The sequence below is a fragment of the Gossypium hirsutum genome, chromosome A01 (assembly GCF_007990345.1).
Source record: "Gossypium hirsutum isolate 1008001.06 chromosome A01, Gossypium_hirsutum_v2.1, whole genome shotgun sequence".
NCBI lineage: Eukaryota > Viridiplantae > Streptophyta > Magnoliopsida > Malvales > Malvaceae > Gossypium > Gossypium hirsutum.
Genome location: NC_053424.1, coordinates 63,521,218 through 63,543,951, shown reverse-complemented (window position 1 = coordinate 63,543,951; position 22,734 = coordinate 63,521,218). Strand labels below are relative to the sequence as shown.

General features: G+C 35.5%; 1 non-coding gene across 1 annotated transcript; it reads right to left on the bottom strand.

The window, feature by feature from the left end:
• Positions 1 to 4,275: 4,275 nt before the first annotated feature.
• Positions 4,276 to 4,382, bottom strand: LOC121206655 (small nucleolar RNA R71). Its single transcript, XR_005901764.1, has one exon. It is a non-coding gene; the product is annotated as a small nucleolar RNA R71 (small nucleolar RNA).
• Between the last annotated feature and the right edge of the window lie 18,352 nt (positions 4,383 to 22,734).

Here is a 22,734-nt window from a genome sequence, read left to right as displayed (position 1 = left end):
AACTAAATTGGGAGCATGTTATAGATGCAGATCTACTGATCATTTTCTATGAAATAGTGCGAGATAGGTAAGGGAAAGTGAAGAACAAAATGAAAAGCAAATGTCTACATCTCAGAAAGGTAGATGTCCGGGCCAGAGTAATAATATTGGAACCCTTCGTATAGGAGCAAAAGATACCGTTACGAGATCAGAGACTAGAGCACCTGCTCGAACATATGCCATCAGTGCCAGAGAGGAAGCTACCGCGCTTAATGTGATTGCTAGTACATTTTATCTCTTTGATGTTACAATATATGCACTAATTGACCCTGGGTCAACTTATTCTTATATTTTCACTACATTAGTTACGGGAAAGAAACTACCTATTAAATCAACTGAATATGATATTCAAGTTACTAATCCACTGGGTCAAAGTGTGATAGTTAACTTAGTTTGTCGTAAATGTCCATTGAAAATTAAAGGCTGTGAATTCCTTATTGATTTGATGTTATTACCCTTTTGGGAATATGATGTTATTTTGGGTATGGATTGGTTATCACTACATGATGCTGTGGTAAATTGTAGACAGAAACAAATTGATTTGAAATGCCTGACAAGAGAAGTGATTTCAGTTGAAGCTGACAGACCGATCAGTATCGCTAGAATCATTTCAACTATTTCTGCACACAGATTGATAGTAAATGTAATGAGGCATTTCTAGCATATATACTTGATACTCGATATTCAGAATTGAAGTTAGATCAGCTACTCATTGTTAATGAGTTTACTGATGTATTTATCGAAGAGTTTCTCGATTTGCCCCTTGACTGTGAAGTTGAGTTTGTTATTGATCTGGTTCTTGGAACTGCACCGATATCGATATCACCATAACGTATGGCACTACCTGAGTTAAAAGAGTTCAAAGCACAGTTGCAAGAATTGTTAGACAGAGGGTTTATTCGACTGAGCGTGTCTCCCTGTGAAAAAGAAAGACAGCTCCTTAAGATTGTGTATTGACTATAGACAGTTGAATGAAGTTACAATAAAGAATAAATATCCCTTGCCACGTATTGAAAATTTGTTTGATTAATTAAAAGGTACCACAATGTTCTCGAAGATAGATATCAGATTCGGGTATTATCAGTTGCGAGTTAAAGATTATGATAGACTGCTTTCCAAACTTGTTGCAGCCACTATGAGTTTCTCGTAATGCCCTTTGGATTGGCAAATGCTCCTGCTGCTTTTATAGATTTAATGAACTGAGTTTCTTAGCCTCATTTGGATAGATTTTTTGTTGTGTTTATTGATGATATATTGATCTATTTTAAAACAGAATCTGAACATTCTCAACACTTGAGAATTGTGTTATAGACTTTGTGAGAAAAACAATTGTATGCGAAGTTCAGTAAATATGAATTTTGGCTTCGCGAGGTTGGATTTTTGGGTCATATTGTATCAACTGATAGGATTCAAGTCGATCTGAGTAAAGTTTCTTCTATAATGAGTTAGAAAACTCTAAAAAAAAATTTAGAAGTACGAAGTTTTCTGGGTTTAGCAAGTTACTACCGCCGTTTTGTTAAAAACTTCTCGATAATTGCTTCACCTATGACCAGGTTACTACAAAAACATGTCAAATCTGTTTGGTTTAATAAATGTCAATAGATTTTTTATCAGCTAAAAAGCATGTTAACAAAAGCTCCAATATTGAATCAGCCTGAATATGGGACAGAATATCTTGTTTACAGTGATATGTCTATCAATGGTTTAGGTTGCATGTTGATGTAGTCAAGGAAAGTAGTAGCATATTCCTCACGACACTTAAAGCCATATGAAAGAAAGTATTCGACTCATGATCTCGAATTGTCCATGATTATCTTTCGTTTGAAGATATAGAGGCTTTATTTATACGGTGAGAAAAGTCATGTGTATACTGATCATAAAAGTTTAAAGTATTTAATGATGAAAAAGGAACTGAATCTGAGACAACCACGTTGGTTAGAGCTATTGAAAGATTATGATTTGGTTATTGATTATCATCTAGGTAAGGCAAATGTGGTTACAGATCCGCTTAGTCAAAAATCATCATTATTTGCACTAAGAGCTTTGAATACTCATTTGGTTCTGAATGATGATGGTTCTGTATTGGCAGAGTTGAAGACTTAAACCTTGTTTCTTCAATGAATTCGGGAGTTACAAAATGATGATCCGAAGTTGATTATGAAATGATAAACTGTAATTTATACATATTTCTATCCAATGCTTAGCACATTTTATGGATGATTTTTCCTTAAAATTGGTGAATTCGATGCTCCTAATGCATTAATTTCATGTTTTATACTTAGGTGAGCATAATAGATTGAAAGGAACGAGAAACGGGCCAAAAATGGAGAAAATTGGCCAACGTAAGAAATCAACATGGCCTGGACTTCCTCACACGGGCAGACCACACGGCCGTGTCCCTTTGGCAAGGTCAAAGCACGATTTACACAAGTAGATCACACCCTTGTACCCATTTAACAGCCTTGACAACGACCTTAAGCAATCGTACACGGGCGTGTCCCTACTGAGCCCAAGTTTAGCCCAATTCAGAAAAGGCCAATTTTGAGGGTCTTAGGCATTCCAAAGTCTATTTAAACCCCTGAGGAGGCACTTAGATGGGGGATGCATAGGAGGAAGGAAGGAATTTCTCAAGGAAAGCCGATCGATCCATCTCAGAAGCCGAATTCACCATCAAGACTGAAGATCTCCCTTCAAATTCCCTCAGGAGCTTGGGGTTTTCTTATGTTTTGTTATTTTTATTCTTTTGAGATGTTTTCTTTCATTAGTATGAACTAAAACCCCTCAATACCTAAGGGGAATAAAACCTAAGACGGATCTTGTTATTATTATCTGAATTGTATGATAAATATTTTACTTGTTCATAATTATGTGTTCTTAATTCTTGTTTTGATATTCCAGGATATTGATTCAAGTTAAGCTCTTATTCAGAGGAGGAATAGACCCTGTCTAAGCGTAAATTTGTCATAATTAAGTGGAGTTGGTTTTGCGCCTAGAGATAGGGTGACAAGATTTTGCCAGATTAGGGGGAAACCTAATAAGGGGATCCATAGATCGAGTTAATGCAACCCTAGGGTGTTAATTAGAAAAAGATTTCAATTATTCAAACTAGGGTTAGATGTTGTTAGTCTCGAGAGAGATAATAATATAACTTAGGGATCTCTACGGAACAAGTTGAATGAATAAATCGTCCGATTCAGAGTCAAATAACAAATGAAGTCTAGGTGGATTTTTCCTTAGGTATTGTCTCAATCAATCGAGTTTTCCAAAAAGTATTTTCCCCAAATTTCTTTTCTTTGATTTCTTAGTTTAGTTAATTAGTTAGATAAACAAAACCTTTTTATTTTTTAGGCTAGATAATAAAAAGAAAGTGATACTATTTGTTCCTTTAGGTTCGATAATTCAGTCTTGCTAAAGCTATACTACTGTTCGATAGGTACACTTGCGTTCATCGTGATAATAGTTAGTTTCAAGAACGATTCATTATAAATATTTAAAACCTGTCATGAATATCACATATCAAGTTTTTGACGCCGTTGTTGGGGAACTAAGATATTAGGAACACTCGATTTTTATTACTTTAGCCATTTACTTTTACTGCATTTTAAATTTTATTCTAATTTTTACTACTAATTTTTCTTTTTCCCTTTTTCTGGCAGGTTCTTATAGTTTATGACTAGAAGAAACCCATCAGGACCATTACTTTTTGACAGTGAGATCAATCGTGCAGTTCGCAGAAACCAAAGAGAAATATTGCTAAGCTTAAGATACACAAAGCACGAGCAAGAGGACAATATTCAAACCACAACCGAGGAGATGGCTGAAAACCAAGAAAATCAGCTACCTCCTGCAATTGTTGTTAATCAAAATCCTGCTCCGCGCACTATGTATGATTATGCTAAACCTAATTTAACAGGAACTGAGTCAAGTTAGACCTGCTATTGCTACAAATAATTTTGAACTGAAACCTAACACAATTCAAATGATACAGCAGTTTGTTCAGTTTGATGGTTTGCAAGACGAGGATCCCAACGCTCACTTGGCAAATTCCTAGAATTTTGCGATACCTTTAAAATTAATGGCGTTTCTGATGACGCCATTATCCTTCGGTTGTTTCCTTTTTCGTTAAGGAATAAGGCTAAACAATGGTTGAACTCGTTACCAAGAGGGTCAATTACTACTTGGGAACAAATGACTGAAAAGTTTCTATTAAAATACTTTTCGCCGGCTAAAACGGCTAAGTTACGTAATGATATCTCTTCTTTTGTGTCGATGGATTTAGAGACACTCTACGATTCATGAGAGAGATACAAGGATCTCTTGAGACGATGCCCTCACCATGGGTTACCACTCCGGCTACAGGTTCAAATTTTTCATAATGGCCTGAATCCTTCGACTCGGCAGCTGATTGATGCAGCCGTTGGAGAAACTATCAATAATAAGACATCTGAGGCGCCTAATGAATTTATAGAGGAGATGTCACAGAATAACTATCAGTGGAAAGTCATAAGGATAAAGCCAACAAAAATAGCTGGTGTTTAGAACGTTGAGTCAGTCACCATGCTCTCTAATCAGGTAGAACTCTTGAATAAGAAAATTGATGGTTTTCTTAGTTCTTCACAGGTTCACCCAGTAATGCAATACGAAGCAAGTGGAGGTGAATCAAGCAGTTCAGAATACCAATCTTATGGAAACAACATGGACAATGAGAAGTTAAATTACATGGGTAACAATTCTCGATCTCAAAACAATTCTTATAGCAATACTTACAATGCAGGTTGGAGGAACCACCCAAATTTTTCATGGGGAGGCCAAGGAAATCAGAGACCACCTCTAGGCTACCAACAACCACCTTACCAACAGGAAAAGAAGCCGAACCTTGAAGAGATGCTCTCAAAGTTTATATCGGTGTCAGAAACTCATTTTTAGAATATCGAGACAACACTTAAGAATCAACAAGCATCGATCCAAGGGCTCGAAACTCAGATTGGACAGCTTGCCAAGTTGATTTCTGAATAACCACAAGGTAGCCTGCCAAGCAACACTAAATCTAACCCGATGGAGCAACTCAACGCAATTGTCATTCAAGATGAGGAAGGGTTAGTGGCAAAACCAAGGCCAGAACCTGTGGTAAGCGAAGGTAAGAATGAGGTAGGTCAAAAAAACAAAAATCAGTAAGTATAGAATATAAAACTCGTGTGCCATACCCCAATGCAACAAGGAAAGATCGCTCAGACTAACAATTTGGTAAATTCCTTAAACTTTTAAAGAAACTACATATTAACCTACCATTTATTGAAGCATTTTCGCATATGCCGAATGCAGTCAAATGTTTAAAGGAGCTTCTAGCAAATAAACGAACGTTAGATGAAGAGTCGCATGTAGAGCTAAATGCGGTTTGCTCAGCCATTCTTTAGAATAAGCTACCCAACAAACTAAAAGATCCAGGGAGTTTTACGATTCCTTGTTTAATTGGTAATTTAGATGTTAATAATGCGTTGGCTGATCTAGGGGCTAGTACCAATGTTATGCCTTACAAATTATTTAAGTAACTAGGTCTAAGGAAACCCAAACAAACTAGGATGAGCATTCAATTGGCTGATAAAACCATTAGATTTCCTAGGGGTATCATTGAAGATGTTCTTGTTAAGATTGATAAATTTATATACCCAGTAGACTTTGTTGTTCTGGACATGGAAGAGGATAGTAATGCACCCTTAATTTTAGGAAGGCCCTTTTTAGCAACCGCCAGAACAATTATTGACGTTGGCACAGGTGAACTCACACTTCGTGTTGGAAATGAAACAATCACCCTTCAAGCCCGTAATTTGAATAACACATCAAAAATTGAAGGTGACTATACAAATCATTCGGCTAAAACCAACCATATGGTGCAACCTTATTTGCAGGAAACAAGTTCAAAGGACACACATGAGCCATGTTCAATCCACAACAAAGGATCTACAAATGAAGAATGAATGTTACAAATCGAGGAGTTAGATGAATGGCTGACATTTAAACCGAGAAAACACGATAAACCAAAACTATGCTAGAACGAGCTCAATACCTCACCAAATCAACTTAAGGTTGGAGATAAAGTTTCATTAGATGCCGCAGATCCTCACATTGACACTGCCAAACCGAATGAAGAAATTCCTCTTATGGTACTTAGCATTTTCCCATTTGGTACAGTCGAGGTAAGTGATCCCAAATTCAGCACTTTTAAGGTAAACAATACTCGTCTTAAACTTTATGTTGATAAAATTGAAAGTAGGGATAAGGAGTGTAAACTCCTCGAGCCACCATGAACACACACCAGAGATGTAAGTCAAGCTTAGACTATAAATAAGCGCTCCTCGGGAGGCACCCTGAGCACTAACAATATTACTTTATTTAAATTTTAGTTTTTAAAATCTAACATACTAACTAAATCATTGAACACAGGCTTTTCAGAACCACACAACTAGGCACACGGGCATGCCGTAGGCCGCGCACATACCACGGGATGCAACACGGCTGTGTGAAAACAGGGCAAAAATATTTTCCCCAACACGGGATGCGATAAGTAGCCACAACCGTGCGACATGGCCGTAGGTGAAACTGCCAAAATAACACGGGCATGCAACATGCCCGTGTTTTTAAACTTTGGGTAAACCTGTCAATTTAACACGGGTGTGCGCCTGCATACACGGGCGTGGCAGAAGCGAACGGAGATCGACACGGCCGTGCAACACGGGCTGAGCTTAGAGCACACGGGCATGCCCCACGACCGTGTGCCCCAATTTCTCTATAAACACCTATTATTTATTTTACTTTATTTTTATCTCTATATTTTGAAATTATTTTTTTATTTTTTTTATTATTTCCTTTTAATACTATTTTATCCTGAGTTTTTACATTTTTTAGTCTTCGGCTATTTCATTATGAGTAATTATGCTTCAGTATACCTCTTAAAGAGTTCCTGATTTTATTACATTTAGAAAGAGCTCCAAAGCTCATCCTTGCATAGGAACTAAAAACTCCACCGGGAAAGGTTCTCCACGACTGCCATGTCCTACTCGACCACGACGATAGCTACCGCCAGATATAATATTCTTTTGGCGCAGGACTTATGGACTAATGAACCTCTACCACCACCGGAGTATCCTCTTCCACTCTCACACCGATTATCCTCCAAAACTCCAGTTCAAGGAATTCATGCATCATTCAAGAAGTTTCACTTCTCTCCCTATCTTATGATTATGAATCTATCTTTTTCATTATATCTATCTTTGTACATTGAGGGTAATGTACTTCTTAAGTGTGGGGGTCTTTTATATCATCATTAGAAATCCCTGAATTGTGTCTTATTCTCATGTAAATCATTTATATCACTATTAGAATGAATTTTAATTAATTTATGATTTTTATTGATATGTCTTGAATTAAAACATAGGCATTTATGCATTGAGTGTTTAAACTTTAAGACATTAGGGAATCAAGCATGATAAGTTGATTTTTGAAGAATTAAAAACTTTTGGTTGGTTTTCCCAAGTTTAGGTATTATCTTGAGTTGAAATTCACAGGTTTAAACACCACAAAGCCATAATTTTTGTGAGATTTTGAGCCTTTAGAGCATCTATCTTTTCTTTCATGCTCACTTTTATTGTTGCTTTGAGTGTGTCAGTATTGAATTGTTATTCTAGAACTTGCTTGATTATTCATGTCAAGACCACACCATTTGAGTTGATATGTCAAAATGATAAAGGCACTTAGGTTTAACCCACTCACTCTACAAAAGTCTACCTTCATGATTAACCCTTAGTGAACCCCTTTGAGCCTAGCAAGCCATTAATTGATTTACCCTCAATATTAACCCATAAACCATTATTGTTGAAATCCCTTAATTTGATCCCTATTTTTGTCGAGATTTGATTTGAAGTAATTGCTTAGCTATGTTTTGCTCTTCTGTGTAGCTGACTTGTTCTTAAAAAAAATTCATACTTACATATTAGTAGTAATTTGGTCTTGTTGAGCCGCAGTATCTAAATTCCATCTTCTGAGAAGAAGCTCACTTGTACTCAATTGATGTTTAATTATATTTTCTAGTTAGGCAATTTTTCAATTCAATCTCGATTCTAACCTTTTCTTTCAGCTTGTGACCATACCCCCTAACTAAAGCCACGTTACAACCCTTTAAAGACCTTTTGATTGATGTTCATCTCAATATATAGTGGTGGAGATTTGATTTTTATGCAAGCTTATGGTAATGACTTTTCATTATTGAATATTGAATGCTTCATGTATTATCCTTCAACACCTCGAGTTATTTGAGTGAATGTTTAGTGAAGATGTGAAAATCTGTGATATTTTGAGTCGAAGGTAATTACTTAGATGAGGGGAGACACATATGCTTTTATGATAAATACTCAACTTGGAATGTTTGAAACTTTGATGTTCTTTCAGTCAAATTCTCAATGTATGATTACTTATGGATTATTTTGAGATATTATTAATAGGAATTATAAGTTAAGAAGAATTTATTTTGATTGTTAGTTGAGGGTTTTGCTTGAGGACAAGCAAATGCTTAAGTGTGGGGGTATTTGATAAACCATAATTTATACATATTTCTATCTCATGCTTAGCACATTTTATGGATGATTTTTCCTTAAAATTGGTGAATTCGATGCTCCTAATGCCTTAATTTCATGTTTTATACTTAGGTGAGCATAGGAGAGTGAAAAGAACGAGAAACGGGCCAAAAACGGAAAAAATGGGCTAACGTACGAAATCAACACGACCTGGACTTCCTCACACGGGAAAACCACATGGCCGTGTCCCTTTGGCAAGGTTAAAGCATGATTTACACAGGTGGATCACACGCCTGTACCCATTTAACAACTTTGAGCACGACCTTAAGCAATCGCACTTGGGAATGTCACACGGGCGTGTCCCTACTGAGCCCAAGTTTAGTCCAATTCTAAAAAGGCCAATTTTGAGGGCTCTTAGGCATTCCAAAGCCTATTTAAACACCTGAGAGGCACTTAGATGGTGGGCGCACAGGAGGAAGGAAGGAATTGCTCAAGGAAAGCCAATCGATCCATCTCAGAAGCCGAATTCACCATCAAGACTGAAGATCTCCCTTCAAATTCCCTCAAGAGTTTTGGGTTTTCTTATGTTTTGTTATTTTTATTCTTTTGAGATGTTTTCTTTCATTATTATGAACTAAAATCCCTAAATACCTAAGGGGAATGAAACCTAAGACGGATCTTGTTATTATTATCTGAATTGTATGATAAATATTTTACTTGTTCATAATTATGTGTTCTTAATTCTTGTTTTGATATTCTAGGATATTGATTCAAGTTAAGCTCTTATTCAGAGGAGGAGTAGACCTATTTACGAGTAAATTTGTCATACTTAAGCGGAGTTGGTTTTGCGCCTAGAGATAGGGTGACAAGATTTTGTCGGATTAGAGTGAAACCTAATAAGGGGATCCATAGATCTAGTTAATGCAACCCTAGGGTGTTAATTAGAAAGAGATTTCAATTATTCAAACTAGGGTTAGATGTTGTTAATCTCGAGAGAGATAATAATATAACTTAGGAATCTCTACGGAACAAGTTGAATGAATAAATCCTCCGATTCAGAGTCAAATAACAAGTGAAGTCTAGGTGGATTTTTCCTTAGGTATTGTCTCAATCAATCGAGTTTTCCAAAAAGTATTTTCCCCAAATTTCTTTTCAATGATTTCTTAGTTTAGTTAATTAGTTAGATAAATAAAACCATTTTATTTTTTACGCTAGATAATAAGAAGAAAGCTGATACTAGTACTTTTAGTTCCTTTAGGTTCAATAATCCGGTCTTGCTAAAACTATACTATTGTTCGATAGGTACACTTGCTTTCATCGTGATAATAGTTAGTTTCAAAAATGATTCATTATAAATATTTAAAACCTGTCACGAATATCACGTATCATGAAATGAAATTTAGTTAAGGGTAATTTGACTATTGAATACAGGATTGGTTTTGATGATATATTATATTACCGCGATAGAACTTGTGTTCCAAATAATCTAGATTTGAAACATGATATTCTATCAGAGGCTTACAGTAGTATGTATTCTATTCACCTTGGTAGTGTGAAAATGTATTGTGATTTGAAACAGATATACTAGTGGTCAAGTATGAAATGTGAGATTTGTGAGTTCGTAGCTAAATGTTTGATTTGTCAGCAGGTAAAAGCAGAGCATCAGGTACCATCGGGATTGTTAAACCTGTTATGAATCCTGAGTGGAAGTGGGAGTGAGTAACAATGGATTTCGTATCTAGTTTTCCAATAACTACAGAAAGAAAATTTTGATCTGGTTGATTTTTGACAGATTGACTAAATCGACACACTTTATTCCAATCAGAATAAATTACTCACTTGAGAGGTTAGCGGACTTATATGTGTCAGAGATTGTAAGATTACACAGAGTTCTAACAACTATTATTTCTGATCGTGATTCAAAGTTTACATCGAGATTTTGGGGTAAACTTCACGAGGTTTCACACATAAAACTCAATTTTAGTACAACGTTTCATCCTCAGACTGACGGGCAATCAGAACGAGTAATATAGATTCTAGAAGACATGCTACGATGCCGTATACTCGAGTACACGGGTAGTTGGGAAAATATCTACCGTTAGCTAAATTTGCTTATAATAACAGCTATTAGTCAAGTATTAAAATGACATCGTTTGAAGCTTTGTATAGAAGATAAGGTTCAAATTATCCTAGATTGTTTGAAAGTTTCATCTATTCATTAGAAATCGTATGTAAATTTGAAAAGAAAAGATATAAAATTTTCTGATGGCGATCGAGTATTCTTAAAAGTTTCTCCTTGGTAGAAAGTACTACAATTTGGCAGGAAAGGAAAGCTGAGTCTGAGATTTATCGGGCCATACGAGATTATTGAAAGAATCAGTCCTATAGCTTAAAAATTAGCTTTGCCTTCTGAACTTGAGAGAAAATTCACAATGTGTTCCACATCCCAATGCTGAGACAGTATAGATCTGATCCTTCACACGTGATTCCTCTTGGTGAAACTGAATGACAGCCAAATTTGATGTATTTTGAAGAACCAGAGAAAATTTTCGCTTGGAAAGTCAAAGAAATTCGAAATAAATGAGTATCATTGATAAAATTCTTTTGGCATTGACTTGGTACTCAAAAGGCTACCTAGGAAGCTGAGGGATCAATGAAACTAAAGTATCTGGATTTATTTTCAAGTAAAATTTTCGAGGACGAAATTTTCTAAAGGGAGAGAGTTGTAGCAGCCCGTGTTTCAATAGTGATTGAACAGTGGTTTTGGGACCACAAATTTTTATTGTGTTGGCCAGTAAATATTATTTATAGAATATTTATGGAGTCATTAGAGTCATATTAAAATTTGGTTAAGAAAACTTAACGTTTATATAGTTCATTAAAGAAAAAGGACTAAATCATAAAAAACTGCAAAAGATTAATCGCTATTGAGTTAAATGTGTTAATTGAGCATGATATTAAGATTAGAGGGTTTAAATTGGTAAATAGACCTTATAAAAATTAAGTGGACGATTTAGTATGGTATTTAAAGAAATTTTTATTGATTTAAAGGTTAAAAAGGTAAATAAGTAATAAATAAAGAAAAACAAAACATGAAATCTATCATATTCTTCCTTCATTTTCATGCTAAAACTGAATCTCCATTGTTGTTTAAGCTTTGAGAATCGACCAAGTTCAACACCTTGCATGTGAGTGATTTCTTTACTTATTTCTTGTAATTTATATGTATTTAGGATCGTTACAACTAGGTCCAACTAATCTGTACATTCGTTTTTTATTCTGTTAAAAATTTTAAAAGTTTCCATTGATGAATCTTGAATGGTTTTTATGATAATTATGTTTTTTAAGCTTTAATTGTGATTTTTGGTTGTTTTTGTAAAGTGATTTTAGTTAGTTTTTAATTAAATGAATAAATTGTTAAAATGTTAAAATTACATGGTTAATTGGTGAAAAAAAGGTGTTTCATGGGCTATTTAGAAGCATAAAGTGCTTAAATTGAAATTAGGGACTAAATCGAATAATTTGTAAAACTTGCATTCTAGAAGTTTCTAGTATGAAATTGTTTTGAAATATTAATTAGGAGGTCTTAAATAGAAATTTTACCAATTTCTAAGCTATGGACAAAAATTGGACATGGATGGAATTTTTGGAAAGTTTAGTAGTAAGGGCATTTTGGTCATTTAGGGGTAAAATGAATTAAAATACAAAATTAAAAGCCAATTTTGCTCATCTTCAACCCCATGGCCGAATATAGCAAGGAGAAACCATGGCTAGGGTTTTTCAAGCTTCCAAGCTCGATTGTAAGTCCGTTCTAGCCTCGTTTTTAATGATTTTTACGTTTTTGGAGTCCCGGTAGCTCGATTAAGCTTATGCTAGCAATAATTCAACCTAGGGTTCATATTTGGAAAAATACCCATAGGTGAAATTTGTGTATTTTGGTGTTTTATGATAGAATATGAGGTTTTAAATTATGTTAGACAACTTGTGCTACTCGGTTTTAAGCAAAAACTAGCAAAAGGGCTTAATCGGTAAAAATACCTAATAGTCATAAGTACATGTTAGAGTGAGAATTTGATGTTTCCATAGAAGGGAAAAATGATCAGCATGTCATAAAACATAAGAAAATAGGCTGAAGTTTAATTTATGAGCTTTGGGGCAAAAGTGTAAATATGCAAAAGTTTAACGGCAAAACTGTAATTTTGCCAAAATATGATTTTGGGTCAATTTGAATAATGTGAGTCCTAATTAGACTATATTATAAATGATAGAGCAAGGAAAACTGAAATTCGGGCTAAAATGGAAAAATACCAAGTTGTGGACGAAATGGTAAAAGTAGCCATTTTCGCATACGAGGTAAGTTCATGTGTAAATAATGTAGCATAATTGTTATTTTAAGTTATTGATGTTAATTATATGATATGCTGATTTTTCTATCGTGAAATATTATGCTTTGTGGTTAATGTTGAGTAATATGCAAATTATGTTTACTACTTGATAAATATGAATTGCTACCGAGTATCGGTTCCGATATTCCATGGAAGATGGCAATGTGAGATCGAGGAAAAAAGCCCGTTTGAACCTTAGGAATAGATTAGGATACAAGTGACATGTCACTAGGATGGTTGAGCATCCGAACTCGTTGAGTTGAGTCCGAGTTCACTTATGGATGCGAATGTCCGAACTCGTTGAGTTGAGTCCGAGTTCGTGAAATGTAACTAGGCATCCGAACTCGTTGAGTTGAGTCCGAGTTCACTTATGGATGTGAACGACCGAGCTCGTTGAGTTGAGTCCGAGTTCACTTAGGGGTGGGTTACATGATTTCTTGATTACATATATGGCATTTATGTGCAAATTATCCCTGTATCCAAGTTATATTCCGATGTGTTCAACGGGTGAAATTTCTAGTGAAATGGAAGAACACTTAAGATGCAAGCGATGTTTTGGTAAGTGTTGTGAAATGGACACTTTGGACAGGTATGTTCTTAACCCTCGGGTTGAAAATAGATACAACAACGATAAGGTGGTAAGATGATGAATAATGTTCAGAAATGTGATATATGTTTTGGTGATACCATGCTAAAGTTGTTTGGTATATTTGTATTGTTATGTTACTTGTTATTTACATATGAACTTACTAAGCATTTATGCTTACTCCCTTCTCTTTATTTACTGTAGTTTTGAACAATCCAGCTCGGGAATCGGGATGGGTCGAAGGTTCGATCACACTATCCAAAGGACTTTCATCTGGGTAAATGGCTTGTAAAACTTAAGTATGGCATGTATAGCAGTATATTTATTTTGTGTAAATAATTTTATGATATGGCCATGATTGGTTGAGAAAATGCTTGATATTGATAAGTCATGGTGATGGTTAAATTTAGATCATGTTTGATATCATGGAAGTTTAATAGGTTATCTAGTTCATAACAACTCATGAAAAGATGAAATTTGCCTTAAAACAGAATATTGCTGCAGCAATGACATGAATTTGAAAAATCACTAAAAATAGTATAAATGGAATTAAATGATTAGCAAGTTATTAAATTGAAGCTTAATGAGTCTATTTTCATATGGATAAAAAAAACAGGCATATAAATTATACTTTATGAGATATTTGAAACCTTGTGAAACAGGGACAGAGTGATTTCTGGATCCTCTATTCTGAATTTAAAAATTCATAATAAATTGTAAAAAAATAATTATAAGTCATTCTTTATATGTACAGATTCCTTATTGAGTCTAGTTTTAAGAGAAACAAACCTCGTAGTTATTGAAATTCTATATAGAGAGATATCTGATTCGTAATACACAGATATCAGAGCAGCCAAACCCTGAAACAGGGGAGACTTTAACTAATAAACTGTACTAATTGGCCCAACCAAAAATTCTAGAAAAAATTAGTAAATAGATATATGAGTCTAGATTTAGGGAAAATTTACGGATCTTGATTTCGAGTTTCGTAACTCGAGATATGATTTTTCTTGTAACTGTGATGCGAGTAGCTAGAAAGCTGTGAATGTAGAAACAAAAGATTTGAAGTTCTTAATTTGATAAATTATGTTTGGTAACTCCTCAAGCTCGACTCCATCGACGGTTTTGGGCGTGGGGGCGTTACAAGTCGTGTGTTCCTTGTTTATGTAATTTTTCATATTTTCCTCAAATTTTTTTACTTGTTTCAAATTTGTCCCTGATAGTTTTAAGATTATTTCTTTAGTCTCTTAAGCTCGATTGAAGCCTCGTAAATGTAAGTGATTATTGTAATTCAATTACTTTGTGACATTAGAGAAATTATATTGTAATGATCATGATTTTTACCTATTATTTCTGTTAACTTGCTGTAACATTCCCGTACTCCCTATTCCAATGACGGATACTGTAACGCCCTAAATTTTTGGGCCTAGAAGTGTTGAACCTTGTGCACGGGAGCAGCTAAGAGACTGCATATAAAAGTTTATGTGTTCAAGACATATCACAAATAAAATGTTTGCTCTATTGGCTAAGTAATTTAGGAGTTGTTGGGAGTGTTTTAAAAGTCTTGGGTTCAAATCTGGGCTTTAGCAAAATTTTTAGTTTTCCTCTTAAATGAATTATGGTGTTAACAGGTGAGCCTTATATTTAATTGTGGTTAAAAAGTGTCTCAAATGAGCTTGTGGTCCTGTGGTAAGTGGCGTGTGGTAGTTGCTTGAGGTCTAAGGTTCAAGTCTTGGTAAGGTAAAAAGAGTATTTATTTTGCTACTCTTGCCATACGAGAAGCAGAAGTGGATTGGAATTCTGCAAGGTGGAATTTTGAATTAGTCAAAGAGTAAATGGAGGAGTAAATCAAAGAGGATATTAAGGAGGATTTTTAGGATAGATAGGGGGAGAAAATTAAGGGATTTTTTATGAGGGGAAGAGTTGTGGACGTTGGTGGACATCAACCACTCAGGAATTCAGCTTAGTAGGGGAAGTGTGGCTCTCCATTTCGGGTTTTTGGCTACTCTTTGTTCTGAAGCCGAATGTAGTGTTGATTTTTGGGTATTTTCTTTCGTTTTGTGCTTTTTTCACTACTTCTTGGTTTCCTTGTTACCATTTTGCTCTTAACTCTCCGTCTCCAATCAACATTTTTTGTTCTTCTCCCTCTAGCTGATTATGCCATTTTCTCCTATTTTGTCTCTCTTTTTCTCCATTTTTGCTTTTAGTTTTTGATTACCCATACTTCTCCTCTCGGTTAGGCCTCAAACTATTTCTTTTTTCTTTTGATCTCTTGTCGAATAACCTTTATCATCTCCTCTTTTCTTGTCATCCTTTGACTATTAATATTCGAGCAGTTACCGCATTGCTCTCTCCCTACTTCTACTTTCGGCTTTTACAGTTGATCTTTAGTCAATCGATAAGTTGTTTAATTTCTATTCTTTCTATTATCATCTCTTTCTTTAAGTATCTAGGCCGAATACTATTTCCCTAACTCTCTTTTTTATCAGGTTTCTTTTCTTTTTTCATTTTTGGAAGTAGTCGAATCTTCCATCTCAGGGGTGGGTGTTCCTTTTTATTCATTGGTGTTAGGGCATACTCTAGTAGGCCGATTAGTGGTATCTCTTCACTTTTGGTCAACATTTTGGTAAGTGTTATACAGTTGGTGCAAACCTTTGATTGGTCAGTAAATGGATTCGATTGTTAAAGTTCAGTTGTATTACAGGATATCTCTAAAGGGGGTCTAAAGTCTCAGTTGTATTACAGGATATCTCTAAAGGGGGTCTGTAGACTATCTCTTATAAAGGATTAAGTGTGATATTTACAGGCGATCGACCAAGGTAGGTGACTAGAACCTCTTCGTTAAGTGGGATAGAGAGGGAGTGTTAAAATTCTGTTGTTAGGAGATTTATGGTATATCTTAACTGAATCAGGGTTTGGAGCTTGTGGATCTTAGAGCAGCTTTCGCAAACAGGTGCGTATTCCACACTATTGGACTGTAAATTGGCAGGAGCCAAAAAGTCAAAGTGCCGAAACTTCAGCATTTGAGGCCTCACGAGTGTGCGATCGCTTATTGGGTAGACCGAGCCCACAAATCTTGGGTGATAGTTTGTAAAGGCCACTACGAGCGTTTCCGTGGACTTGGGCCGTTATGGACCCACTTAGGCTGAGTAATGGGCCTTGGGCCCATTTTACACCATTATGATTATTTAGGTTATCGGTGTCACTCGAAGCGACTGTAGACCTTCGAGGAGGTCGTTATTTGAGCTGAAACCCCAAAATAGGTAAAATAATTGTAATGCTCTTGTAGAGTAAAATAACCATAATACCCCTATATGATAAAATGACGATTATGCCCTTATGTTCCGTATGACTGATGTGCTTATGATTTACATATATGATTGTACTGAGTATGACGTTGCATACACGTAATATTTATGACATGACATATTGCATGGGGTTGGGATTTTGATATGAAGGAAGTACGGTAATGGTGACTATGTCACATTCACTGTTACTGGTGGCTTTGCCACATTTACTGTTTCTGGCAGCTATGTTGCATTATTATTACTGGCAACTTTGCTGCGATAATGGTGTGCAGGCTGGAGGGGTCAATTTATATCCCTACGTGGTGTGTTGGTTTGTACGGGTGGTGTGCTGGCTAGATTTGGGTAGGATGCATAATTGCATTACATTGTACTGATACTGTATTGAGCTTAGGCCCACACTGTTACTGTATAGGGCTAAGGCCCAGACTGTGCTGATACTAAATAGGGCCCAAGCCCAGACTGATACTGTATGCACTGTTTACTGTTTGACTAATAGGGGGCTTCACACTGAGTTTTTGTAAACTCACCCTTTCTTTTTAACTGTACAGGTAATCCCCAGCCTTAGAAGATTTGGTGCTGCGAGGGACTTGGAGGTGGCCACATGAATGCTGTGTCTTGCATTTGACTTTATTTAATTTAAATTTCACTTTTGGGTTTTTAATTTTGTAATAAGGTTATTTGCGGGTTTTAATTTTTAATTGGCCTTTGGTTTATATATATAGTTTTAAACTGCTAGTCTAAGCAAATACGAGTTTTTAAAACAATTATTGTTTTCTAAAACACGCGTTTTAAACTTCATCGACTTGAAAAGCTTCCGCATTTTTAAATCAATTTAATATAACACTGATGGTTAATAAGGTGAAAAGGGTTTAAATTCAGTAATGGATCTTTTAACTAAAAGATCAATTTTTGAAAAACACTTCGATGTGACACGCCAGATTCGGTCATAACGTTTAGGTCGAGTTTGGGGTGTTACAGATACGGGTTAGGGGTTTTACAATATATGCACATTTTTTTGGATCATTTGAGCCGTTCAAGCCGACCGATTTAAATTAACCTTTGAAACTTTACTTTTGAGCTTAATGGTTTGTTTATTGCAAATTAACTACATTATAGGCCACATTACCATCTTTTTAATTTTATCCTATTTTGTGCACCTATCTTAACAAAAGATGTACATGCTCTCAACATGTTTGATTAAAAAAAAAAGAGAAAGATCAAAGATCAAAGGTATGTTTGTTCAAAAGAATAAAAAGTAAAGAAAAGTTTGCCCAAAGTCCGAAAAATAAAGGTTGAACATGAGTTCGAAATAAGTTTGGGGGTGTTCGAAAGACCTATTTGTATGAAGGTTGTGACGTAAAAGGATCCAAGGCAAAGTTAGGTTTAAGATGATTGAACCTAAAAATTCACTTCTCTTTATCCCTACCTTTAGCCTAGCCTTATTACAACCTAATAAAAGACATATTGATTTGATGATTATACCGACTACATTAGTGGAGAGGAATTGCTAAGTTCAACATATGAAGACCATTAGTTAAACCTTGTGATTACTTGTTTAGATTGATAAGGAAAGCTTATTGATTGGTAAATGTTACATATTACTTTCAAATGCATGCATACTATAACTGATGTTGACATTATGTTGTTCGTAGTATTAAGTTTGGAAATAATATTTGCACTTGAGCTACTTATCAATAAAAAAGCATTTTTGAGCATAACTTTTGATGCGTGATATTCGTGACAGGTTTTAAATATTTATAATGAATCGTTCTTGAAACTAACTATCATCACGATGAAGGCAAGTGTACCTATCAAACAGTAGTATAGTTTTAGCAAGACCGGATTGTCGAACCCAAAGGAACTAAAATACTAGTAATGACTGTCTTTTCATTATCTAGCCTAAGAATAATGGGGTTTGTTTTTACTAACTAATTAACTAAACTAAGAAATCACAAAAAATAGAATTGGGGAATTACTTTTTGGAAAAACGATTGAATCAAGACAATACCTAAGGAAAAATCCACCTAGACTTCACTTGTTATTTGACTCAGAATCGGATGATTTATTCATTTGACTTTATTCGCAGAAATCCCTAAGTTATATTATTATCCCTCTCAAGACTAACAACGTATAACCCTAGGTTGAATAATTAAAATCTCTTTCTAATTAACTCCCTAGGGTTGCATTAGCTCGATCTATGGATCCCCTTATTAGGTTTCACCCTAATCCGGCAAAATCTTGCCACCCTATCTCTCGGCGCGCAACCAACTCCGCTTAATTATGACAAATGTACTCTTAGACGGGTCTATTCCTCCTCTGAATAAGAGCTTAACTTGAATCAATATCCTGGAATATCAAAACAAGAATTAAGAACACATAATTAAGAACAAGTCAAATATTTATCATACAATTGAAATAATAATAACAAGATCTGCCTTAGGTTTCATTCCCCTTAGGTATTTAGGCATTTTAGTTCATAACTAAAAAGGTAAACATCTCAGAAGAATAATGAATACAAAACATAAAGAAAAACCCAAAACTCCTAAAGGGAAATTGAGGGGAGATCTTCAGTCTTGATGATGAATCCGACCTCTAAGATCGATCAATCGGCTTTCCTTGAGTAGTTCCCTGCCTCCTTCTCTCTGTATACCCCTTTTCCTCCTCCTCTAGGATGTATTTATAGGCTTTGGAATGCCTAAGAACCCTCAAGTTTGGCATTTTTTTAATTGGACTAAACTTGGGCTTGACAGGGACACGCCCGTGTGCGATTGCTTAAGGTCGTGATCAAGCCTGTTAGATAGGCACCGGCATGTGGTCCACCTGTGTGAGTTGTGCTTTGATTCTGCCAAATTGACACGGCCGTGTGATCTGCCCGTGTGAAGGGGTCTAGGCTGTGTTGATTTCGTACGTTGGCCCATTTTCTCGTTCCTTTCACTCTTCTATGCTGACCTAAGTATAAAAAATGAAATTAAGGCATTAGAAGCATCAAATTCACCAATTTTAAGGAAAAATCATCCATAAAATGTGCCAAGCATGGGATAAAAATATGTATAAGTTACGGTTTATCAAATGCCCCCACACTTAAGCATTTACTTGTCCTCAAGCAAAATCCTCAACTCATAATCAAAATAAATTCTTCTCAACTTATAATTTCTATCGATAATATCTCAAAATAATCCATAGGTAATCATACATTGAAAATTCGACTGAAAGAACATCAAAGTTTCAACCATTCCAAGTTGAGCATTTTATCATGAAAACATAGGTGTCTCCCATCATTTAAGTAATTACCTCTGATTCAAAATATCACAGAGTTTCACATCCTCACTAAAGATTCACTCAAATCACTCGAGGTGTTTAAGAACAATAAAATGAAGCACTCAATAGTCAATAATGAAGAGTCATTACCATAGGCTTGCATAAAATCAAATCTCCACCACTATAAATTGAGATGAAACATCAATCAAAAGGTCTTTAGAGGGTTGGAACGTGGCTTTGGTTAAGGGTGTGGCCACAAACTGAAAGAAAGGGTTAGAATCGAGATTGAATTGAAAAATTACCTAACTAGAAAAATGACTAGTCATCAATTGCGTACAACAAAGCTTTTTCTCAGAATATGAAATTTAACTTCTTTAGCTCAAAAGATCACTACTACTGATATGTATACATTTTTTCTTAAGAACAAGTCAAATTAGAAAAAAGAATAAAACATAACTAAGCAATTATTCCAACTCAAATCTCGACAAAAATAAGGATCAAATTAATTTAGGGGATTTCAACAATAATGAGTTATGGGTTAATATCGAGGGTAAATCAATGAATGGGTTGTTAGGCTCAAGGGGGTTCACTAAGGGTTAATTGTGAAGGTAGGCTTTTATGGAGTGAGTGGGTTAAACCTAAGTGCCTTTATCATTTTGACATATCAAATCAAATGGCGTGGTCTTGACATGCATAATCAAGCAAGTTCTAGAATAGCAATTCAATACTAATGCACTCATAATGAAAGTGAGCATGAAAGAAATAATAGATGCTCTAAAGGCTCAATATCTCACAAAAATTATGGCTTTTGGATGTTTAAACTTGTGAATTCCAACTCAACATAATACCTAAACTTAAGGAAACAACCTAAAAGTTTTTAATTCTTCAAAAATCAACTTATCATGCTTGATTCCCTGATGTCTTTAAAGTTTAAACAATCAATGCATAAATGCCTATGTTTTAATTCAAGATATATCAATAAAAGTCATAAATCAATCAAAATTTATCCTAAACATGATATGAGAGCTTTTCAAAAGAAAAAAGACAATCATTCAGGGATTTTTCTGATAGTGAAATGAATACCCCCCACACTTAAGATGTACATTGCCCTCAATGTACAAAGATAGATCTATAGAAGAGAATATAAATATAAGATAGGGAGAGAAGTGAAACTTCCTGAGTGATGAATGAATTTCCTTGAACTGGAGGTTTGGAGAATAATCGGCTTGGGGGTGGAGGAGGATACTCCGGTGGTGGTAGAGGTTCATTAGTCCATAAGTCCTGCGCCAAAAGAATATTATATCTGAAGTTGGCTAAGATCGTGGTCGAGCAAGACATGGCAATTGTGGGGAACCTTTCCCGGTGGAGCTTTTAGTTCCTATGTGATGATGAGCTAAGAAGCTCTTTATAACTGTGATAAAATTAGGAACTCTTTAAGAGGTATACTGAAGCATAATTACTTGTAATGAAATACCCGAAAAATAAAAATTGTAAAAACTTAGGATGAAATAGTATTAAAAGGAAAAAAATAATTTCAAAATATAGAGATAAAAATAAAATAAAATAAATAATAGGTGTTTATAGAGAAATTGGGGCACACGACCGTGGGGCATGCCCATGTGCTCTAAGCTCAGCCCATGCATTTCGTAATTTTCGAAATTAGGCGCATTGGTGTACATGGCCATGTTGTACGGCCGTGTTGATCTCTGTTCGCTTCTCCCATGCCCGTGTTAAATTGACAGGTTTTCCCACGGGTTCAAAACACGGGCGTGATTTTGGCAGTTTCGCCCACGGCCGTGGCTACTTATCGTATCCCGTGTTGTGGAAGAAATTTTTGTCCTGTTTTCACACGGCCGTATCGCACGGTCGTGCTGCATCCCATGGTATGTGCACGGCCTACGGCACTCCCTTGTGCCTGACCGTGTGGTTCTGAAAAGCCTGTGTTTAATGATTTGGTTAGTATGTTAGATTTTAAAAACTAAAATTTAAAGAAAGTAATATTGTTAGTGCTCGGGTTGCCTCTCGAAAAGCACTTATTTATAGTCTAAGCTCGACTTACCTCTCCATTGAATGGTCATGGTGGTTCGAGGAGTTTATACTCCTCATTCCTGCAGTGAATTTTATCAAAATAAGGTTTTAGACGGGTATTGTTTACCTTAAAAGTGTCGAACTTGGGATGATTTACCTCGACTGTACCGAATGGGAAAATGCTAAGTACCATAAGAGGGATTTTTTCATTCGGTTTGGTAGTGACAATGTGAGGATCTGCGGCATCTAATAAAACTTTATCTCCAACATTAAGTTGATTTGGAAAGGTACTGAGCTCATCCTGGCGTAGTTTTGGTTTATCGTGTGCTCTCAGTTTATGTGTCTGCCATTCATCTAGCTCCTCGATTTGTAGCCTTCGTTCTTCATGAATGGGTCATCTACTATTTCTTGAAAATGGCTCATGTACTTCCTTCAAACTCATTTCCTGCAAAGTAGGTTGCACCATATTGTCAGTTTTAGTAGAATGGTTTAGACGATCACCTTCAATTTTCGATGTGTTGCCGAAATTGTGAACTTGAAGGGTGATTGTTTCGTCTCCCACA